Consider the following 20,714-nt stretch of genomic DNA (forward strand, 5'->3'; position numbering starts at 1 on the left):
TAAGACCTCAGCTAACCAGGTATGTTATACACTGCAGTAGCCAAGATATTTCAAAGTCACCGTTTCTCAAACCCTATAGCCAAGAGGGCACAAAAAAATTGCCTTAATGAAGTGATTTGGGAAGCATCCAGAAGTTTGTCAATAGTCTGAAAGCTACCTAGTAAACCTTCAAACCTTCCTAGCCTGTACAGATGGAGCTAGGTCTTTATCCTAAGGGTCTATATGTATATCTTGATCTATTTTATTTTCATCTACCATTAGATTTGCCCAGCTTTATGACCTCTAAGGACTCTTGATCCCTCTAAAATTTATGATTTTTTTTCCTGCATTTGCACCTTTGACACAAAAGACTGAAGCCTTTCTTTTTCCTTTTTTCCTCACCACAGCTAGTATAGATAGTGTCTCTGAAGTTCACAAGTATGGGAACTAGTATTTCCCTTCAGGATGACAAGTTGCTAACACTTATCTTACTGGGACTTGAACCTAGCTTGATAATAGTGACAACCCAGATTTGTGTGTACAGCTACCATTGCAAGAATTTGGAATATGATTGATTAATGTAACTTATTTAGTTGTCAGAAAAACTGAGATGTCTCTTAGTAGTCACTGGGGGGAAAAAAAGCAAATCAACTCATATTTCACCCCAGACAGTAACTTGCTCAATAGTTTTGCAGTCTTTAGCTCCTATCCTATTTGTGTTCAGCCTGTTCTTGTACTTCAGTTTCCAAATGACAGTATTATTAACATCCAAATTACCAGAATAGAATACAATAGAATAATATAGTATTTATTGGGAAGGAACCTACAATGATCATCTAAAATCATGGAATCATAGAATCATTCAAATTGGAAAAGACCCTTATGACTCCAACAGTAAACCTAGCACTGCCAAGTCCAACCACTAAACCAAGCCCCAAAGCACCACATCTACACATCTCTTAAAAATATCTCCAATGGTGGTGACTCAACCAAATCTCTGGGCAGCCTGTTCCAGTGATTGATAATCTTTTCAGTATTTTTTTTCCTAAAATCCAATATAAATGTCCCCTTGACAGAACTTGATGACATTTCCTCTTGTCCTGTCACTTGTTGTCACTACACCGTCCTTTCAGGTAGTTCTAGAGAGTACTAAGACGTCACCTCAGCCTCCTTTTCTCCAGGATAAACAATACCAATTCTCTATTTACCCTACACCAGCTTTCTTGCTCTTCTTTGGACATACTCTAGCACCTCAATGTCTTCCTGTAGTGAGGGGCCCAAAACTGAACACAGTACTCAAGTTGTTGCCTCACCAGTGCTGAGTACAGGGGTACAATTACTTCCTTAGTCCTGCTTGCTACACTATTTCTGAACAAGCCACGATGCTGTTGGTCTTCTTGGCCACCTGGAAGTACTGTTGGCTCATATTCTTTTGCCTATTGACCAACACATCAAGATCCTTGTCTGACAGGCAGCTTTCCAGCCACTTTCACAAACCTGTGGTGTTGTATGGGGTTGCTGTGACCCAAGTGCAGGACCCAACTGCACCTTGTTGAACCTCATACAGCTAGCCTCAGCCCATCAATCCCTCTGTAGAACCTTCTTACCCTTCACAGATCAACATTCCTGCCCAACTTGGTGTCACCCGCAAACCGACTCAAGGTGGACACAATACCCTCCACCAGATCATTGATACCAGTACTCAGCCCAGAAACAAGAATGCTTGTGACTGTCTGCCCAATGTACTTAACTCCATTCACCACAACTTTTTTTGGGTCTGGCCATCCAGCTAGCTTTTTACTCAGGTGTCCTGGTTCTGGACAAAGTTAACTTCCCCAAGCTGTCTGCACAGCCCGGGCTGTTTTCCACACCACCTGACATCACTTCCCCATAAAAGGGGCTGGTTGGGAAGGGGTACTTCTGAGTGCCTCCAGCGTAGTCTGAGTGCAGCCAGGACATAGGTTCAGTCCTCTGTGTTATTGTCAGGTGAATAAGATCATTTGTGTTATCACCAGGCGTAAGTGAAATTTCCCATGGGCTGTTATTGTTCTCCTTTCACAGTGATTTTGTCAGTAAACTGTCCTTATCCCAGCCCACGAGGCTCTGTCCGTTTCTCCTCAGGGAGCGAGTGAGCAGTGTGTGGTGCTCAGTCACTGCTTGGGGCTGATTTTGGGGTTATTTGCCCCTTTCTCTTCCTTTTTCCCTTCCCTTACTTCTCACCCCCCTTCCCTCTTCCCTTTAACCTGCTCTTTTCCTTTAAGGAGCAGGCAGCTGCGTGGATCTTGGCCCTCAGCCGGGTGAAACCACGACAACCACCACATGAGGAAAGACTAAACTCTAGTCCAACTGTATCTGTACATTTAAATTACCAGAGTGATACTGGTTTCTGTTATCTTCTTAAATTATTTTTTTTTCTCCACAAATTCTCCAACTCACAGGCCTTGCCTATTTGGGCAAAGTATCACTCATGCCTGCATTTTATGCTCTTTTGTGCCCATTGAGTGATAATGCAGCATGTAATAATTAATCAAAATATCATCCACACAGGCATGCAAAATAGTGTTGCTTATGCTTATATTCAGGGGGCCCAAATACTGCTATTTCTTTCCACCTGTGCTAAGAAATAAAGAGTATTTCGCACAGGCTGCAAATGGTGTGCCATGGTTAACTTACTTCTCTCTAAAACATAAGTTCTTGCCCATGCATCTTGGTATCACACATGTAGTTTGTGATGTTTTGTGTTGTGTTGCCTTTTGCTGCCCCAGGAAGCAGATCTGGGTGTTGTGGGAGAAGGCTGATTGTCACAAGCCAAAGCTGTGCCATGGCACTTGCTGGATGATCATATATGCAACCAGCCCACATCAGACTTTCTTCTAGATACATCTTTTCCCTTATGCATTACTGCAGCTGAATATTGTATTGAGAGCAGGGCAAAGCTCATTTAATGAACCAGTAAAAGATAATACATTAACACTTTGATTTTAAGTTGTGCTATGAAAAGTAAAAAAAAGAGGAAAGAGAGAGAAGCTACCTCACCAAAATGCTAGCATGTGTTGTATATGACAGATTATCTGCATCAGGGAAATTGAGAAGAGGAAAACGCAGTTGGTGTCCACTTAATTGTATCTGGGGATATTCCAGATGCAGTAAATTGAGTTATTGCATTCAGAAATACAGAAACTCAAAGCAATGACACAAATAACAGACCGATAGAAGAGCTTAACCAGCTTGTACATCTTTATCAGGTAGCTTCAGATTTTATGTGATTTTTGAGAAATTTGTGCTGGATGTGTTTTCCCTGACTACATTAAAGATGCAAAGATGCCTCAAAGTTACATTTCTGAAAGTAATTAGATTTACTGCTTTGCCAATTATGTATTCTAAGAGACTGTGACAAGCTTAGTTTCCTGTGATTTTTCTTTTAATAATCTGCCTTTAAACATATGAATTACTGGACAAATTAAATGCCTTTTCCTGTAACAATGGCCATAATCTAAATGCCTTGTCTGGAATCCCATCAATACTGTACATTTGGCCAGCAACTGATTCATGTTGCATTAAATTACATTTCTGTTTTCCTGGGCTGCCTCTTCAAATTTTCTTGACACTTCAATTCATTAAGGAGATGGAGATGGAACATGTGACTGAAATATTTTCTTCAATAATACTTAAGTTCATTCCCAGCAAACCAGGGTAATCTGCTGCTCTTAGAAGAGGATTGTTTCACTTCAGCACCTTTCCTAATAACTGGTTGAAGGCTCCCTTACAGAAATCCATTTCTGGTAATTCATGCATAGTTGATTAAATACTTCTATTTAACCCCGCCTTTCCCTTGATGAATGCAAAGAAGCTGAAACTGGAAAGTTGTTGATTAAGATGATATTGGACAATTAATTATGCATTGTAATAACCTTTGACCCAAACAAACGCTTCCTTTTTCTTTTAATCAGCCAAAATGAAAAGTGATCAAATAATTACATGTTCTTGTCTTCCAATCAAGCTGTAGGTAGAGAAGAGATGTTTAGAGGAAATGAAGCAGAACCTTAAAGAAAGTAACAAAATAATGAAGCAAATGCAGCAGAAGAAATAAATCTCTTTAAATAAATCATTACATTTTTCACTTCCTGCAACATCATATAAAGAAGCAAAGCCCTACTGAGATGGCTTCCATACTTAGCTTCGAGTCAGCACTACTAGGATAGGTAGAGGTATTCCTGACCTGAGTTGGGAATGTCAGCCTAGAGAAGAGGTACCTTCTACTAGCTACTGGGTACTGGTAAGAAATCAGGAGAAAAAATGTTTATAAAGGCATGTAGTGACAGGATGAGGGGTAATGGGTTTAAACTAAATGAGGACAGGTTTAGTTGGGATATAAGGAAGAGATTCTTCACTCCAGGGGTGGTGAGGAACTGGAACTTGCTCAGAGAAGCTGTGGATGCCCTGTCCCTGGCAGTGCTCAAGACCAGGTTGGATGGGGCTTTGGGCAACCTGGTCTGTTGGAGTATGTTCTTGCCAGGGGATTGGAACTAGATGATCTTTGAGGTCCCTTCCAACCCAAACCATTCTATGATTCTATAAACTAACATTTCTCAATCTGAGGATCTTGATCAGTGGATATGTGTTTCTAGCAACATGGTGCTTGTGTCAGTTCAGCAGTCTGGGGTACTGCATGGCTCACTGGCAGTGGTGCTTCACTTGCACCTTTGGGGGAGCTCTGCACCTCTCTTTATCTTCACTGTGAAGTGAGAACTTAACTACTCATATCCTTAGTGCTCTGAGGAGGTACCTATCCTTCAGCTGCCAGAGGTATCTTGACTGGTGATGTTCAAATGAAATACTTAAATGCTAGCATGTCAGTGTTACCTGCTGCCTTTGGTTTTTAAAGTTGCACCTCTGTGTATTCTGATTCAACTAGCTATGGCTACAAAATGAAAATATTCAAAGCGAATATAAACTCACTTATTGGTTTAATAAGTCATTAAATGAGAAATATGTGTTAGTCAAATTATTAAAGTATAGAAAGAACCCCTTGTTTTTTACTATTAAGTTTGTTAAAAATTGCTAAGATGTCTTATTTGTAATTAGTCAAATGAGATTGGCTATCTGCAGTTCTGAGTACATAGTGTGAGCCATTATTGAACTCAGTACATATCTTTATTACACAAGAATATAATTTTATTGAAATGCATTTTCAGATCAGTGAATGATCATTAATATCCTCCTTAGTATTAAAAAGCCTTTCTAATGCAAGTTTCCTTTTATTTTAACACAGATTCAGAAAGGTTTTCGAGTATGTTTTGTTTATTTGAACACCAAAACAATAGTAGCTGCATTTAATTCCAATGTAATAAATTATTTATTTGATTTTGTATATATGTGTTTCTTCCTTTTATAAACTCTTCATGTAGATATGAAGATTTTCATTCTTTTTAGGAGTATCTGCAGGATATGCCACATATAGTGCTTAGGTGGGATGGAGTACATTGTTCTCTCATGAATATCACTTTTGATCACATCATTAAGTACACAATCCTGCCATACAGATGAGCAGGGTGTTTGTGACCCAGTGATGTGGATATTAATGAGCATCTTTCCTTGCATCTGACTTTGATTGAACTTTTCATCACCTTTGCTGTTTGGAGAGCTTTGCATCAATCCCAGTTAAGTTCTTGCAGAACTCATTTAATTTCTTTTACATGAGTGACCTTTCTCACACATGACTGGCTGTCAAAAGCTGAAGAGACAGTAGGTCTGGGTTTCTGAATTTTGAGCCATTTAATTGCATCAAGAGGCATTTTGCTGTATGATAGGAAAGAATGCCTGATTACTTAACTCATTACACGCTTTAAAAATGATCCTGAGAGATTGGGTACAGATTTTTTTTGTTTGTGGTTTGGTTTGGGTGGGAATTTTTTGGGAGGGTGATGTTTACATGTCTCCCTCACCCTCCCACAATTTAATAATAAAATTATCTAGAAATAATTACTAACTGAATCAACATTCAGTTTAAATTTTCGGAACACCTCCTTATCTTTAGAAGGTACAAAGGAATACACCTTCAGCAACTGTTAATAATTGTTATTTTACACTAGTTAGTCTTACATTCATTGGCTTTTCTACATAAATATATACTGTTCCCCTTTAAAACCAGATTTTTCTTTCTGGTGATGAACAACTGAAGTTAGTTTGATATTTGTACTATTCTTTTCACTGCAGTAAAGCTAAATTGACCATGTATTCTATTATTTCTGAAAGAGTATATTTTTTTTAGTGATCTAGTCTAAATTCAAAGAACCTGTTTTAGGAATAATGATGTGTTCAATATGTTCAGACTCTGGGGTTTTTTTGTTTGTTTGTTTTCTTTAGATTTAGGTTCTGGTTCATCTGATATAAGGTAACATTTTTCAAACTTACACGTCTAAGTTAGTCTTTATACTCCCTCTAACGCTCATGCAGAGAAACAGACTCCTCTAGAGGGTACTTTGTCCCAATTGTCTTGGATATCATAGGTTTTAATTAGTGACGTCTGGTAACTGTTTCTCACCAGAGGAGCCTGGATGAATATCTTAAACTGGATGCTTAACAATATGATGGTGAAGTCTAGGTGATGCACACCATGTTTTGTGAGATACAGACTCTCTTTCAGTCAAGTAGTGTACTAGTCTTTTCAATATCTGAGACTGATAAACCATGTAGAGCGTCTCCAGAGGTCTCCCTCAGTATCCTTCATGTTATTGATCAGTCTGGTATCTTTCTAAGCTTCAAAGATACCACCAAGCTGTACATAAGATGAGCTCTACACTACTTTTCTGCATGAGTTTTTACACCAACCCAGTGATGAGGACTGTTTGTTGCTGGTGTCAATGAAAAAATTGCCATAAAACCTGCTTAAGGAGTTAAGCAAAAAGCAGAGCTGAATATCAGATTATTTGTTTTGGTTTTGTTTAATTTGCTTGGGTTTTTTTGATTTTTAGTTTGTTCTGTTTGCATTAAGGATAAATAGAAGAAAAATGCAGATGAAGAGCCCTGGAATGACATTTATGTGTAGCCTCAGTGTGAAACTAGAGATAATAATTATTTTTTTTTCACAGTTACAAGGCAACAGAAATTAAAAATTGTGAGACTCAGACAGATGACTTTAGTTAACTAATCATCAAAATAGTTCAACTGAAAGAGCAGTTCTTGGACAACAGCCAATAAGTAAATTCCCCATTTATGCTTTAATTTCTGACCAAATATCTATGGGGACACATGTAGCACATTAAGAAGATCAAAAACATTTAGTGTCTCTCTCCAGCTAATGAATGTTCTGTCATTTTCCATGCCACAGCTAAAATTAAAGCCCTTTTTCTCTATGAAACCATAATTGAAGAAAATACTGTAGACTATATTAATGCTTTAAGAAAATAAAAAACAATTCCATGTGGCCTGAAGAAGGCACTATAGTTTACCTTTTATCCTTGAGATATAGGTCAAAGAGATATAATTTCTTATTTTCTTGGAACTATTTCATCAATGTTTTCACTGAAAATAGGAGATTTACTCAATATTTTCTTAAAATAAATCAGCAAATGAAAATGTATTTCTATTTCTTTATTTTTCCAATCTGAGTCTAAGTTGATGCCAAACTGGCCTGTGCAGAGCTGGGCAGCAATACAAAGAGAAACAGAAAATTACTCGTTCATGTATTGTTCTGTAACTATGGAGCTGCTGGATTCCTTCTAGTATTTTATATATTGGAATTATCCTGTGACATATATCAACAAAAAAAAGTGCAATAAGAAGGAATATAGATGAGCTTTAGAGAGAAAGACATTATTTTTGTAGAAATGGAAGCTATTGAAAAGTTCAGTTTCTACATGACAGTTAACAGCTACTTTCAATGTCACAGTATCAAGGAACTGCTGGGGAACATATTTTCTTCATGAGGGTCTTCCTTTGCAAATCATTCAATTTTGCACTGTTGTGCTACACCTTCTGCCATTCAGGTATTGATGTGTGGTGCTGTGATGGAAACCTTCCCATGTAAACCACAAACAGGCCAAATTCTTAGAGAACTTTCAGTTTGCAGACCAGAAGCTGAGGTCATGTGCTTCTCTGTCATTAATTCACTACAAATTTGAAGCCTCACTTAACAGTTATTTATCTGAACTATCGACCTGTCAGTCTCACTTCTGTGCCTGGGAAGATCATGGAACAGATCCTCCTAGAAGCTATGCTGAGGCACATGGAGGACAAGGAGGTGATTTGAGACAGCCAGCATGGTTTCACTAAGGGCAAGTCCTGCCTGACCAACCTAGTAGCTTTCTACAGTGGGGAGTGACTGCATCAGTGGACAAGGGAAGAGTTACAGATGTCATCTACCTGGATTTTGCAAGGCTTTTGTCACAGCCTTCCCCAACATCCTTGTCTATAAATCGGAGAGATACGAATTTGATGGGTGAACTGTTCAGTAGATGAATTATCTGGATGGTGGTATCCAGAGGGTGGTGGTCAATGGCTCGAAATCCAGATGGAAGATGGTAACAAGCGATATTCCTCAAGGGTCTGCACTGGGACTAGTGCTGTTGAATATCTTTATTAATGATATTGACAGTGGTATTGAGTGCACCCTCAGCACGTTTGCTGATGACACCAATGTGTCAGAAGGACAGGATGCCATCAAGAAGAACCTTCACAGGCTGGAGAAGTGGGCCCAGGTGAACCTCATGAGGTTCAACAAAGCCAAGCACAGGGTTCAGCACATGGGTCATGACAAACCCTATTATCCATACAGGTTAGGAGATTCTATGCTAGAAAGCAGCTTGAGGAAAGGACTTGGGAGTACTCCTGGATGAGAAGCTGCACATGAGCCACCAACAAGCACCTGCGGCCTAAAAGGCCAACTGCATCCTGGGCTGCATCAAAAGAAGTGTGGTCAGCAGATAGAGAGAGGTGATTGGGGTTGGACCCGATGATCTCTCAATGTCCCTTCCAACTCCTATGATTCTATGATTCTATGATTTTATGATTCTGCCCCTCTACTCTGCTCTGGTGAGACCTTACCTGGAATACTGTGTCCACCTTTGGATCCCTTAACACAATAAGGATATGGACCTGTTGGAGAATGTCCAGATGAGAGCCAGAAAAATCATCAAAGGGCTGGAGCACCTCTCCTGTGAAGACAGACTGAGAGAGTTGGGCTTGTTCAGCTTGGAGCAAAGAAGGCTCCAGGGAAATCTCATAGTGGCCTTCCAATACCTGAAATGTGCCTGTAAGAAAGCTGGAGAAGAACTGTTCATAAGGGCATGGATCAGTAGGACGAGGGGGGATGGTTTTAAACTTGAAAAGGGGAGATTTGCATTGGATATTAGGAAAAAGTTCTACAATATAAGGGTGGTAGATCACCGGAACAGGTTGCTCAGAGACGCATTGGAGGTCCCATCCCTGGAGATATTGAAGGTCAGGCTTGATGGGGCTCTGAGCCACCTGATCTAGTGAAGATGTTCCTGTTTACTGCAGGGGGCTGGACTAGATGACCTTTAAAGGTCCTTTCTAATCTTACACATTCTGTGATCTGCCTTCCGGTGGTTTGGCATTTCATTTTTTATCAGACTAACCTTGTGAGTAAATTAAATAGGAATAAGTACCTTGAACATGAGGTCTTACAGAAGTCTTAAATATTTTGGAAGAGTTAAAAAAATCTGCAAAGAACTCACCACCTCTGTTCCAAAAGAAAATCAGTGGGGAGCTGGCCAACTGTTTGAAAAATTACTGCCAAGGACCATCATGAAAAAATCGCTATCACCCATTATCTGGGGGGTTGGTTTTTTTTGATGTTGGATTTGTTGAGGCCTTCTGTTATTGCTTTTCTTAAATATGGCAAATTTTATTGTCTCTTGGCATGATTTGGTCATTTTCAAGATGGCACCTTCCCATAGAAAATCCATAGGAAACTTAATGGCTTGATTAGTCCATGTATTCGTCATGTTATTATTGACATGGGTCAAACATGGAGCAAGTTGTTCAGAGAGGTTCTAGAATATCTGTACTTGGAGATGTCTAAACCATCATTGGAAAAGAATCAGAACAGCCACATCTAATGTGGAATTTATCCACTCTTAGTGGAAGCTTGAGCTAGATGATATCCTGAGGGCCCTTTCTGACCTAAAGTACCATGTGAATGTATTAGATCTCTGGGACAGTGAATTACCCACAAATTTTAAGATGAGCCTGAGAACATTCGATTTATCAGGACCAGTGTCCAAGGATGATGATGGAATGGAACCCTTCCAAACCTTAGATTATAGGCTCTAAATATGTACTTGTGACTAGTTTTGCTTCAGCTTTAATAACAGAATGTGGTTTCCCTTTCCCACTGTCTCCAATTTTAAACTATTGTATGGTCGGTAATTTAGAAGAGCTTTTGCATTGAAAGACTCACAGTGTTCAGTAGTGCTTCATTTTTCAGGTTTGCTGCTGTTCAGGATTTGTTTCCCTTTTCCTGGGCCACTGATTTACTAGTGTAGTGTAGGACTGTCATATTTATCTCTGTTGGAAAGCACCACCTGTCAAGGGAAGACATGGACTTCTCAATTCTCAGTGGATAGACACGTAGCCCTCCTGATTTGTTTGATCAGATGCTTTCCTATCTGCCAGATCTTTCCTGTTGCCTATCACAAAGTAACACTTTCAATAATATTAAACTATTAATTTCTGTAGATTCATTATTCTAAATTAGTTATAATAGGTTGCAGTGATGTATAGGTATTTATCAGTATGAAATGTATAGCTCTTGACTGTATGTGCCTAGCTTAGGTTCTCTGTATTATATTCCTGAGGCCAAGCAACTTTAAAAATGAGGCAGCTCAAGAAATTTGGCTCTAGCTTGCCAGTATCTGATAAGGTGAGTTAGTAGCAGAGTCATATTAGACTGTCAGACCTTTTTTATAGACAAAAATTCCCTCAGACAAGACTAGATTAATTTTTAAATGTTCCTTTGCCCCATAACATAGTTGGTTCAGGTTTAACTGACACTGTGCTGGAAGCTGGCAATGCTAAAATAAGAAGGTTTATCTGCTTTATTCTAGGATAACACACAGCTATATGAGTATGTATTATCAAATGTCTACACTGTATGTATACAAACATCAAACTTTTTTCCCCTTATCTGTGTACCTTGGGTTTATAATGATATGGAAACAAAAACATCCTGTCTTCTACCATTGCTCTATGACTGTTATGCTTCCCAGTATGGACATAGCTTCAAGAGGAAAGTATACTGTGACTTTCCCTCCCAAGGTCTTTCCTTTAGTTTAATTCCTAGTGACACTGGCTCAGTGTTGTAGGGGCAGTGCAGATGGTATATTCACACCTGTCCCATATTTTGCACCTTGTCAGAATCTGCCATGGCATGGATTCTCCTGGAGTGACAGTATTATTAAAGATCATCTGGCAGAAGCTTCAGAAATCAACACTCAGCTCAGATATGCCATGAAGAACTGTAATTTTTTTTTGAGAACAGAAGAAAAACAACAGCTCTCTGCTGTGATACAGAACTAAAGAAGGACAAAGGAGCCCAAGAGAATTTGTGGTTTGGAAATACTGTAGTGTAATATACTATAGTAGAGGGAAAAAAAAAACAAACAAAAAGAAAACCAAGCCAACAGTCCTTTGAGAAAGAGAGAATGAAAAAAAATCTCATTTTTTAGGGTAGTAAGAGCCTTGATATTTGTTAACTTTGATTAATGTTCAGCATATTGAAAACTCTTATGTTTTATTTCAAGAGAATTGTCCCTACCCACTTGACATCAAGAATACAATCTTAACTTAGTGTTGAGGTTTCACCCCGGCTGAGAGCCGAGATCCACACAGCTGCCTGCTCTTTAAAGGAAAAGCGCAGGGGCGGGGGGAGGGTGAGAAGTAAGGGAAGGGAAGAGGAAGGGGCAAATAACCCTGAAACCAAGAAATAAGAGGCCCGTGGGTTGGGATAAGGATAGTTTACTAAGATCACAGAAAGATACAATGTAACAATGCTAACAGGACTTCAGAGCAAAAATATATGAAGCAGTTGATACACAATGCAGTTTCTCACCGAACCCACAGCTCAGGCCATGCCGCCCAGAGCCGTCCCAGAACCCGACCGTCCCCCAAGAACCGCGCGTCCCGGAGCCGCCCTCGGCCTTCCTCCCGTCAGCCCCCGATATCCTGGGCAGGACGTAACTGGCGTGGAATACTCTCTTTGGTCAGCTCGGTCACCTGTCCTGGCTTCGCCCCTCTTTTCTCATGAAGAGCTGAGAAAGTCCTTGACTGTCTGACAGCAATTAACAACATCAGGGTGTTATCAGCACTACTCCCATTTTAACTCTCAAACACAGCATTCCATCCACTGTTACAAATGAATTTAACTCTATCCTGACCAAAACCAGGACACTTAGGTAGTTGGGAGTCTGGAATCACCATGTTGACATCACAAGAATTATTTTAGCTCTACAAAATTATCCAGAAAATCAGAATTAGCATGTCATCAACATCCATAATCAGTGCTGCACTGATTAAGGGAGCAAACACCTTTCCTACCCAACAGATTCGTTCGCCAAGAAAGAGTCTAGGAGAAATTTGCTGTTATATCAGAGGGAACATAATTTCATATGTGAGATTCTAAGTAATAGCACTGAAGAAAATGGCACTGACTGGATGAAATGTAAAAACTTTTCCCTTTATATTATATGGTTTCACACTTTCTCCTCTACTTCTGGCTAATAAGAACGGAAACTGTACAGCAATTCTGAAAAATTCCTAATGTTAGCAACTAGTGTTGCTGGTTTCAGGTGCCAAGGAGATTGCTATAATGTTTTATATAATTTATTAATTTAGAGAGTTTATTTTGGGCTTCTTGTGATAAAGAGTAAAGGAATTTGGCAGAAAGTAGACCCCTTTGCATTCTAGGTTGTCCTCAGATATCTGAAGGAGTGGGGTTGGCTGGGCTTAGATTCTGAGTGATTCCCAATTTGTCACTCTAAGTATTGTTTAGTTCAATATATAGAACTATCACAATTACAGATGCACAAGCAGTGTGAGGCACCTTCAGTCTAGTTGCATTCAATGAACTAGCATGGCTAGACTTAAGAAATTCAGTTGCATTCATTGAGGACTCTCATAGCTAGATTAATGAATTGTGGAGTTTATTGAGGCAAGAGAAGTGCAGATTTTTTTGGATTGCAGGTGATGTACACTGTCTACAAAAGCATGTGCAATTAATATAGTAACAAAACCCAACATAACACTACACATAGGCCAACATAAAACTACTTCAGTTATACAGTTGCATAAATAACTAGAGAGATTTATGGGAGGAAAGAAAGGCTCAGCCTGTTGACTGTTTCCCAAAGTCAGCAATAGCTTGTGATGGTAACTTCCCGAGTTGGCTGTGATGGTATCTTCCACCCACATCCCTCTGTTCTTAAACCATTTTAATATGATTTTTACATATCAGGTCGAGCTTGAGTGACTCTAGTCATACATACCTTTGTTATGATTGGCATAAATTTTCCTGTCTTTGTGTTTAAAGGTGTAGACTAACAGAACTAGAGATATAGACTAGCAGAAATTCAGAGCGCAAGCTCAGTGACAGGTGGTCACACCTTGGAGGCCAGTAGCTTTTGGAATGGAGACGTGTTTTGGTATTATAATGACATTATAATGAGCAAAGTTCACCCAAAGGACACGATTTCAACAGAAAATGAGGAACTGCTGGCTCAGGTCTGTCTCAGGGTAGCAACTATGCAGCTTGATCAGTTCCATAGTACCACATAACCCGGCCGTGGTGCCTTCATTCTGTTTTCCACCTTCTATGCAGTTTCCCTTAGAGTTAGCACATCAAGCTCGCTTGATGTTGCCAACACCTAAGGTTGTCTAGGGAACTTCTGTGGAATGGATTCCTTGCATACAGCTGCACTCCACCCTGGAAGTTTCTTCAGTGCTGAGCCTAGTAAATGTTTAGTGACCAAAAGCCCTGCCTTACCAAATCTGTGCATCAACTTCATGATAATTTTATATATTCTATTAATAGCCACAGAATCTCAAGATTCAAAACTTTAGAGCAATGTTACTTTCTCTTAGGCATGATGGAATAAATTTTCAGCCTGAAAAGATATGAAGCCCCCAAATGAACATCTTCCTCTCCACTCCTTACAGAAAGGAAGAATTGTTTTGGGCATTGCCAGGAATTCATGCTTCAAAAACATCAGCTGGTATTAATTAAACTTTTACTCATTTTTTGGTATAGGATTCCCCAAGCTTCTATGTGCACTGAAGTCTCTAGAAAATTGTATCCTGGACTACATCAAAAGAGTATGACCAGCAGGTCAAGGGAAGTGATTCTGCCCCTCTTCTCTCCTGAGACGCCACCTGGAGCACTGCATCCAGCCCTGGGGTCCACAGTACAAGAAAAACATGTAGCTGTTGGACCGAGTCCAGAGTAGGGCCACAAGGATGATCAGAGAGCTGGAGCACCTCTCCAATGGAGACAGGCTGCTAGAGTTGGGCTTTTACAGTCTGGAGAAGAGAAGGCTCTGGGAAGACCATATAGCAGCATTCCAGTACATGAAAGAAGCCTACAAGAAATCTGGAGAGGGTCTGTTCACAAGGACATAAAGTGATGGGATAAATGATAAAGATAAAATAGGATAGATAAGATGCTAGGAATAATTTATTTACTCTGAGAATGGTGAGACACTGGAACAAGTAGCCTGAAGAAGCTGTAGCTGCCCCCTCCCTGGAAGTGTTCAAGGCCAGGTTGGATGGGGCTTTGGGCAACCTGGTCTAGTGGAGACTGTCCCTGCCCGTGGAGACCCTCCCTGTCTCAAATTCCTCAAGCCCTCTATTGGGGATTAAAAAGGACCGTGGTGTTTTGGCCCTGGCTGGAGGCCAAATGCCCACCAAAGCTGCTCTATCACTCCCCTTTTCAGTTGGACAGGGGAGAAAATATATATTGAAAGGCTTAGGAGTGGAGATAAGGCCAGGGAGAGACGATTCCACAATTAGCATAATGGGCAAAACAGGCTCAACACAGAATGAAGGAAAGAAACTCTCTAATCTATTATTATACTACACTACACACCCAATAAAACCAGAGTTGGATAATGAGAAGTGTGACCAGATATTAAAGCACCTCCCCCACCCCTCCCTTCTTTGCAGACTCAACTTTATTCATGATTTCTATCCCTTCTTCCCCTGCCCATTGTGGCACAGGGAGGGGCAGGGAATGAGGGAATGGAGGTTCAGTCAGTTCCTCACAAATTGTTTTCCTTCTTAGCTGCGGGTGGGGGGCCATTCCTCACACCCTTCCCCTGCTCCAGCATGGGATCTCACCCACAGGAGACAGTCCTCCATGAACTTCTCCAATGTGAGTGCTTTCCCATGTGGCTTCAGCTCCTCACCAGCTGCCCCAGCGTGGGTCACTGCTATGGGGTGCAGTCATAAAATCATAGAAGGTCTCAGTCTCTCAGGCCCAGACTGCTCCATGGAGTCACGAGCTCTCCCCCCACAGGAAACCTGCTCTGGCATGGATCTCTCTCTCTCTCTCTTTCATCTATTCGTGTCTCTCTCTCATCTCTTCGTATCTCTCTCTCTCTCCACAGGCTGGGGCCTGGCAGGGGCTTGCTCCAACACGGGTCACAGTGTCTTCTGTGTGTCTCCAGAATGGGGACTCTCCATGGGCTGCAGGTGGGGTCTTGGCCTTTTCCATGGGCTGTGGGGTTACACCCGCTCCACCATGGGTTTCTTCACAGGTTGCAGGGGAATCTTTCTGTCTGGCACCTGGGGTGCCTCCCCCCTCTCCTTCACTGGACTTCATCTCTGCAGTTTCTTACATCTTCTCACTCCCATCTCTGGTGGCAAAAGCAGCTGCTTGTGGGTTTTTTTTCCTTCTTAAATGTGATTCACAGAAGCGCTATGACCATCACTAACTGACTCAGCCTTTGTCAACAATGACTCCAGCCTAGAGCCAGCTGGTGTTTACTCTGTCAGGCCTACAGAAAGCTTCTAGCTGATTCTTGCAGAATCCACCCTTGCATCCTCCCCTTCTCCACCAGAACCCAGCCATGCAAAACTACAATAGAACAGAAACTTGTTCAATTCTGTGGACTTTTCACAAACTGTACCTTAAAATTGAATGAGTTTAGAAACCCGAGTAATCATAAGACCTGGCCCTAAAGATCCAGGAGAATTGGGCAACTGTAGTACCATGATTGATATACTCATTTTAATAAAATTGTAAGTTTAATACATTAATAACCTACTGAAAAACCAATTATTTTTTCAACAGCATAAACCAGATATTAAAGCTGGTTTTTAATTAAAATCAACTCAAGTTCATTTGTGCACAAATGGACACCACAAGGCTTTTTAAGTAATCACTCTTAACACTCTAAACAGTAAAAAGTTTATCTAAGGTAAATTGAATTTATTTTTTCTCTTCAGATAAAAATTGTGTTTATTGCAAAAAAAAAAACAACCTACCAAAAGTATAAAAAAGTTAGTTTGTTGAATTTTATTTCTATGTCTCTATGTGTTCTAATTTTCTTCTCTTGCCAGCCTCATCAATGTGACTGCAATGCTGCAAGTACTGACAGTCAGGGTGTAACATGTCCAAGGACAATTCCTCTAGTTCTGCAGCATATCAAGAGGAGTGTCAGGCTAGGGTGGACTTTCACATCCACTTTCAGTTGCAGTGTGATCTAAAGGGGTCCAGCCAATGGCAGTGTTTTGTTCATTTGATACAGATATAGGCAGCTGGCAGACTGGACTTTTTTTTGTTATTAGTGTTAAAAAGCAGGTTTTACCAGATGAGATAATCTGCCCCTTTACCAATAGTATGACTGACTACCTTCCATTCACTGAGAGAGCTGTCCAGTTTTCAATGCACTTCTACTCTTAACCACGGCTATTTTAATAGGGGAAAAAAAAGTTTTAAAATCAGATTACCTCTGTCTGACACATTGGAGATGTTCCCATCTTCTTCCTTCAATGTCATTAGAGGTTCTGAACATTATGTTGACATTTGCCATGGAAACCAGATGCAGCATTTGCACAACTTGGGAAATTAGGAGCCTTTCTAGCTGGATCAGTGTTTGACCTCTGAATCCGTTTCTGCATCCGAATCTCAGCCTTGCTGTCTGCCACAGGCTCTCCTGGCCTTGGCTGAATCATTCATTCGTAGAGTTGAGTTTGAGCTAAAGGGTTTGGAGTTGTCCAGTGAAAGGCATTCATTATCACTCATTTAACATTTTTTTTTTCAACCGATCCCCAGCTGTGCTTACTTGTCAAGAGTAACAATACTTCTGCTGGAATAAAATCTTGGCGGTGTCCAAGCACATTCATTTCCCAAAAAACTGTAATAGGTGGCAGTCAGAGGTGCCAGTCCGTCAATATGAGAGCGTGGTTCACTGTCTGGGGTTCACATTTGAATGCAGTGGTGATGAAAAGAGAAATGAAATGTCAGGATATGTAGTACTGGACTAGAACATTTAGACTTTTCCTCAGTTTCCCACATTGATGTTATTATGATTTTTTTATGCTAATGCAACTGACCTTGCCTTAAAAGTGTATTTATGCCCATTTCTGCAGAAGATATCCCTTGTATGGCTATGCTAAGCTACTCACACTACAAGAGTTGTAAAATGACCACTAACTTCAGCTGGACTTAGATTCCATCCCCCAAAAAATGCATATTAGGAGAGCAATGTGAGCTGACACAAACAGCACAGAAAATTAAGAAGCAATATAGTTGGTTGGTTTTTGTTTTGTTTTGTTTTGAGGGTAGGGAGCCTTTAATTTGAAACAAAGAAAACAAAGATAATCTAAAATGAACTTATAATTGAAATTTAATTTTCACCTTCCATAAAAGTAAAAATGCATAAGAAGAAGCTTTAAGAGCAAGCAACCACAGTTAAATGCAGAACATGAGCATCTGGTTCTTTCGTATTATGGATGATATGTTAATATATGATCTAAACATCATCTCTAATGTTTTATAAACAAAGATAAATTAACAGGATCAATTTTCCCTAGCAAATATTCTCCACCTAACAAGATAATCTTTGAACACTAATAAAATAAACCACAAATCATATTTGCTCTTGGGCTCAGTCTCTTGCTGCAATTTAGCCTAGCTTGAGACAATATGGCAAACTCTATTAGCAAAAGCATAATTTACTTTTTTCTACAAAGAATTTGTATTCTTTTAAGGTGGTTTTGCATAGATACAGTTCTATCAGAGTAAATGCATTAAGATAGTTAATATTTACTCATTAAATGAACTAATTTAAGTAAATAATTAACATCATCTGAATTTTCCATAATGCAGTAATCTCTGCATTCCTGCATTAAAGGTTACAACTTTTCTTTGTATCTGACAAGAAGAGTGCATAGGTATATTACCAAGTCTGTACATGATTCAAACAATGAATATTATGTATAGATGACAATTCAAAGTAAATTTCCTGAATTACGATTCCTGTCCAGAATATTCACAAGCACTGCAATGTCCTATAATAGGTGGAGAGGTCATTCTTGTAAATATATTTGGGTTTGAATAAAAATCTATTCACAGAGTACTTTTTTGACATGTTCTAGGAGGAGGGTAAGAAATGGAAAATTCTTTCCACAGAAAATCATTACTTTCTCAGTGAATCAGCAAAGATCATTCAGCAAACCAAGTGAAAAAAAGAGCCACTCACTATGAAGGACGCTGCTAATGTTTACAGGATCACAAGTGACTGAACCCATGTTCAGAGGTATTTCTCCTCTCAGACAGAGATTCCCACTCCTCAACTGATAAGTTGTGATAGCTGATCCTTTTCACTGAGATGTGTACGAGGTAGTAAGTTATCGGTTCTTCCCTGAAAGAAAAATAACATTCTCTTGAAAACAAATAGTTGCTCTGAGTACATCTAACTACACCTTTTTGCTAGATAAATTGCCTGAAAATTTGGAGGGTCAGAAAATTATTGAGTAGACATAGCTAAATTGTACCAGCCAAATTTCCACAGTGGGAAAACCCAACCCAACCAACCAAAAACAGGCAATGAAATAAGCCAATCCTTTGGTTTCAAATGGCAAAAGAGTGTATGTGAATTTTTTTTCCACTCAGGTGCCAAGTCTAAATTCTTGGTGGTACTGTATAACAAAGAAAGCACTGACAGCCATAAATGTTGTTATGTCTTACCTAGAACCAGAGGGAAACATCATTTCCTACTGATGTTGTTTCATGATTGATTGTCTGTCTTACAAAAGAAAACAAACAAACAAACAAAACCCCAAACCAATAACAAAATCCCCCTGAGTTGAGATGATTAAGGTATTGGAACATCTTTCAAATGAGGAAAGGCTGAGAGAGCTGGGACTTTTCAGCTTGGAGAAAAGAAGGCTCAAGGAGGTTTTATTCCCATGTATAAATAAGTGATTGGAAGAGTTTTCCTGGTGGGACCAAGTGATAAAAAAGAAGGAATTAATTTAAAAAAACCAAAACAAAACACATCAACCTCTGTCTGAACACAAGAAAACTTTTTTTCCTTTTTTTTTTTTTACTGTGAGGATGACAGAACTGTCACAGGTTTCCCAGAAACACTGCAAATTCTCCTTATTTGGAGATATTTAAAGCCCAGTTGGAGACTGTCTGCTTTTGCTGACCCTGCTTATCTGGGAGTTGGGATGAAGAGGTCTGAAGAGGTCCACTCCAACTTCAGTGATTCTTTGATACTATGACTGTGAATTAGCTGTAATTTAAAATGTGGCAACTTGACATTTTAAAGTTTATAAATTTTATAGCTGATTCCACATAAATATTTTTCATACCACATCTTATCTTTGTCTTCTTGATACCAACCCAGAAAAGACAGTAAAGTTAGATGGCTAGACCTTCATTAACATTCCTCAAAATTTCATGTCAATGAGATGTTGTCCTGGAAAAGCTCTAGGTTGAACAAAGGGAACATCTCAAGTGACTACAGTCTTTGGGGACTGTATTCCAGGTCTTCAGTTATGGAGGAATAACATTAAAAAGGCAATATTGTCAAACCTTTCCCCTTGCTTTTAAATGCAGATATAGACAAATCAGGATTCTTACAACATTTTAATCTCTGTTGTCAGGAGTAATCTGCATAATTTGCACAGTATTAATATCTGAAATAGAAGGTTACTCCCTCCAAATTTCCTTTCCAATAAATGGCAATAATTGCCCAGAAGATAGCTGAGATCATAGTCCCTTTAGGAGAAGGAATTTAATCCACCTTCCTCTATTGCTGACTAGAAGTTAAGGTTACTGTGCTACAACATAAGTGAGTCACATATAGGATTAATTTTGTTTGTATATGCCAGTGGTGCAAAATGATAGCATCCTGCAATCCACAGTGCTCTGTAAATGAAAAATAATGTTGGAAAGTATCTTCAAAATTTACTGTAATGAGACCCAGTCCTCTGTGTATTACTAGAAACAGGCCAGAAAAACTACTTCTTAGTTTTGTTTTTTCTCACTGTTCATCCAAATTTGCTTCATACTCTTTTTACTTAGGAAATCAAGCAGATAATTCTCCAAAAGTTGGGCCCTCATTAAAAGATCTTGTGCTACCAAGTACCCACAATGGGATTCATCACAATTAACTTTAGATCTGTAGTGCATAAACATTAACATTTGAGCTAGGTGTCTCAGCATGGTCAGGAGACCAGCTCCCACTCTAAGCTACTGGAAACTTAAT

The sequence above is a fragment of the Gallinula chloropus genome (assembly GCF_964237585.1).
Source record: "Gallinula chloropus genome assembly, chromosome: 2".
In the NCBI taxonomy this organism is placed as follows: Eukaryota; Metazoa; Chordata; class Aves; order Gruiformes; family Rallidae; genus Gallinula; species Gallinula chloropus.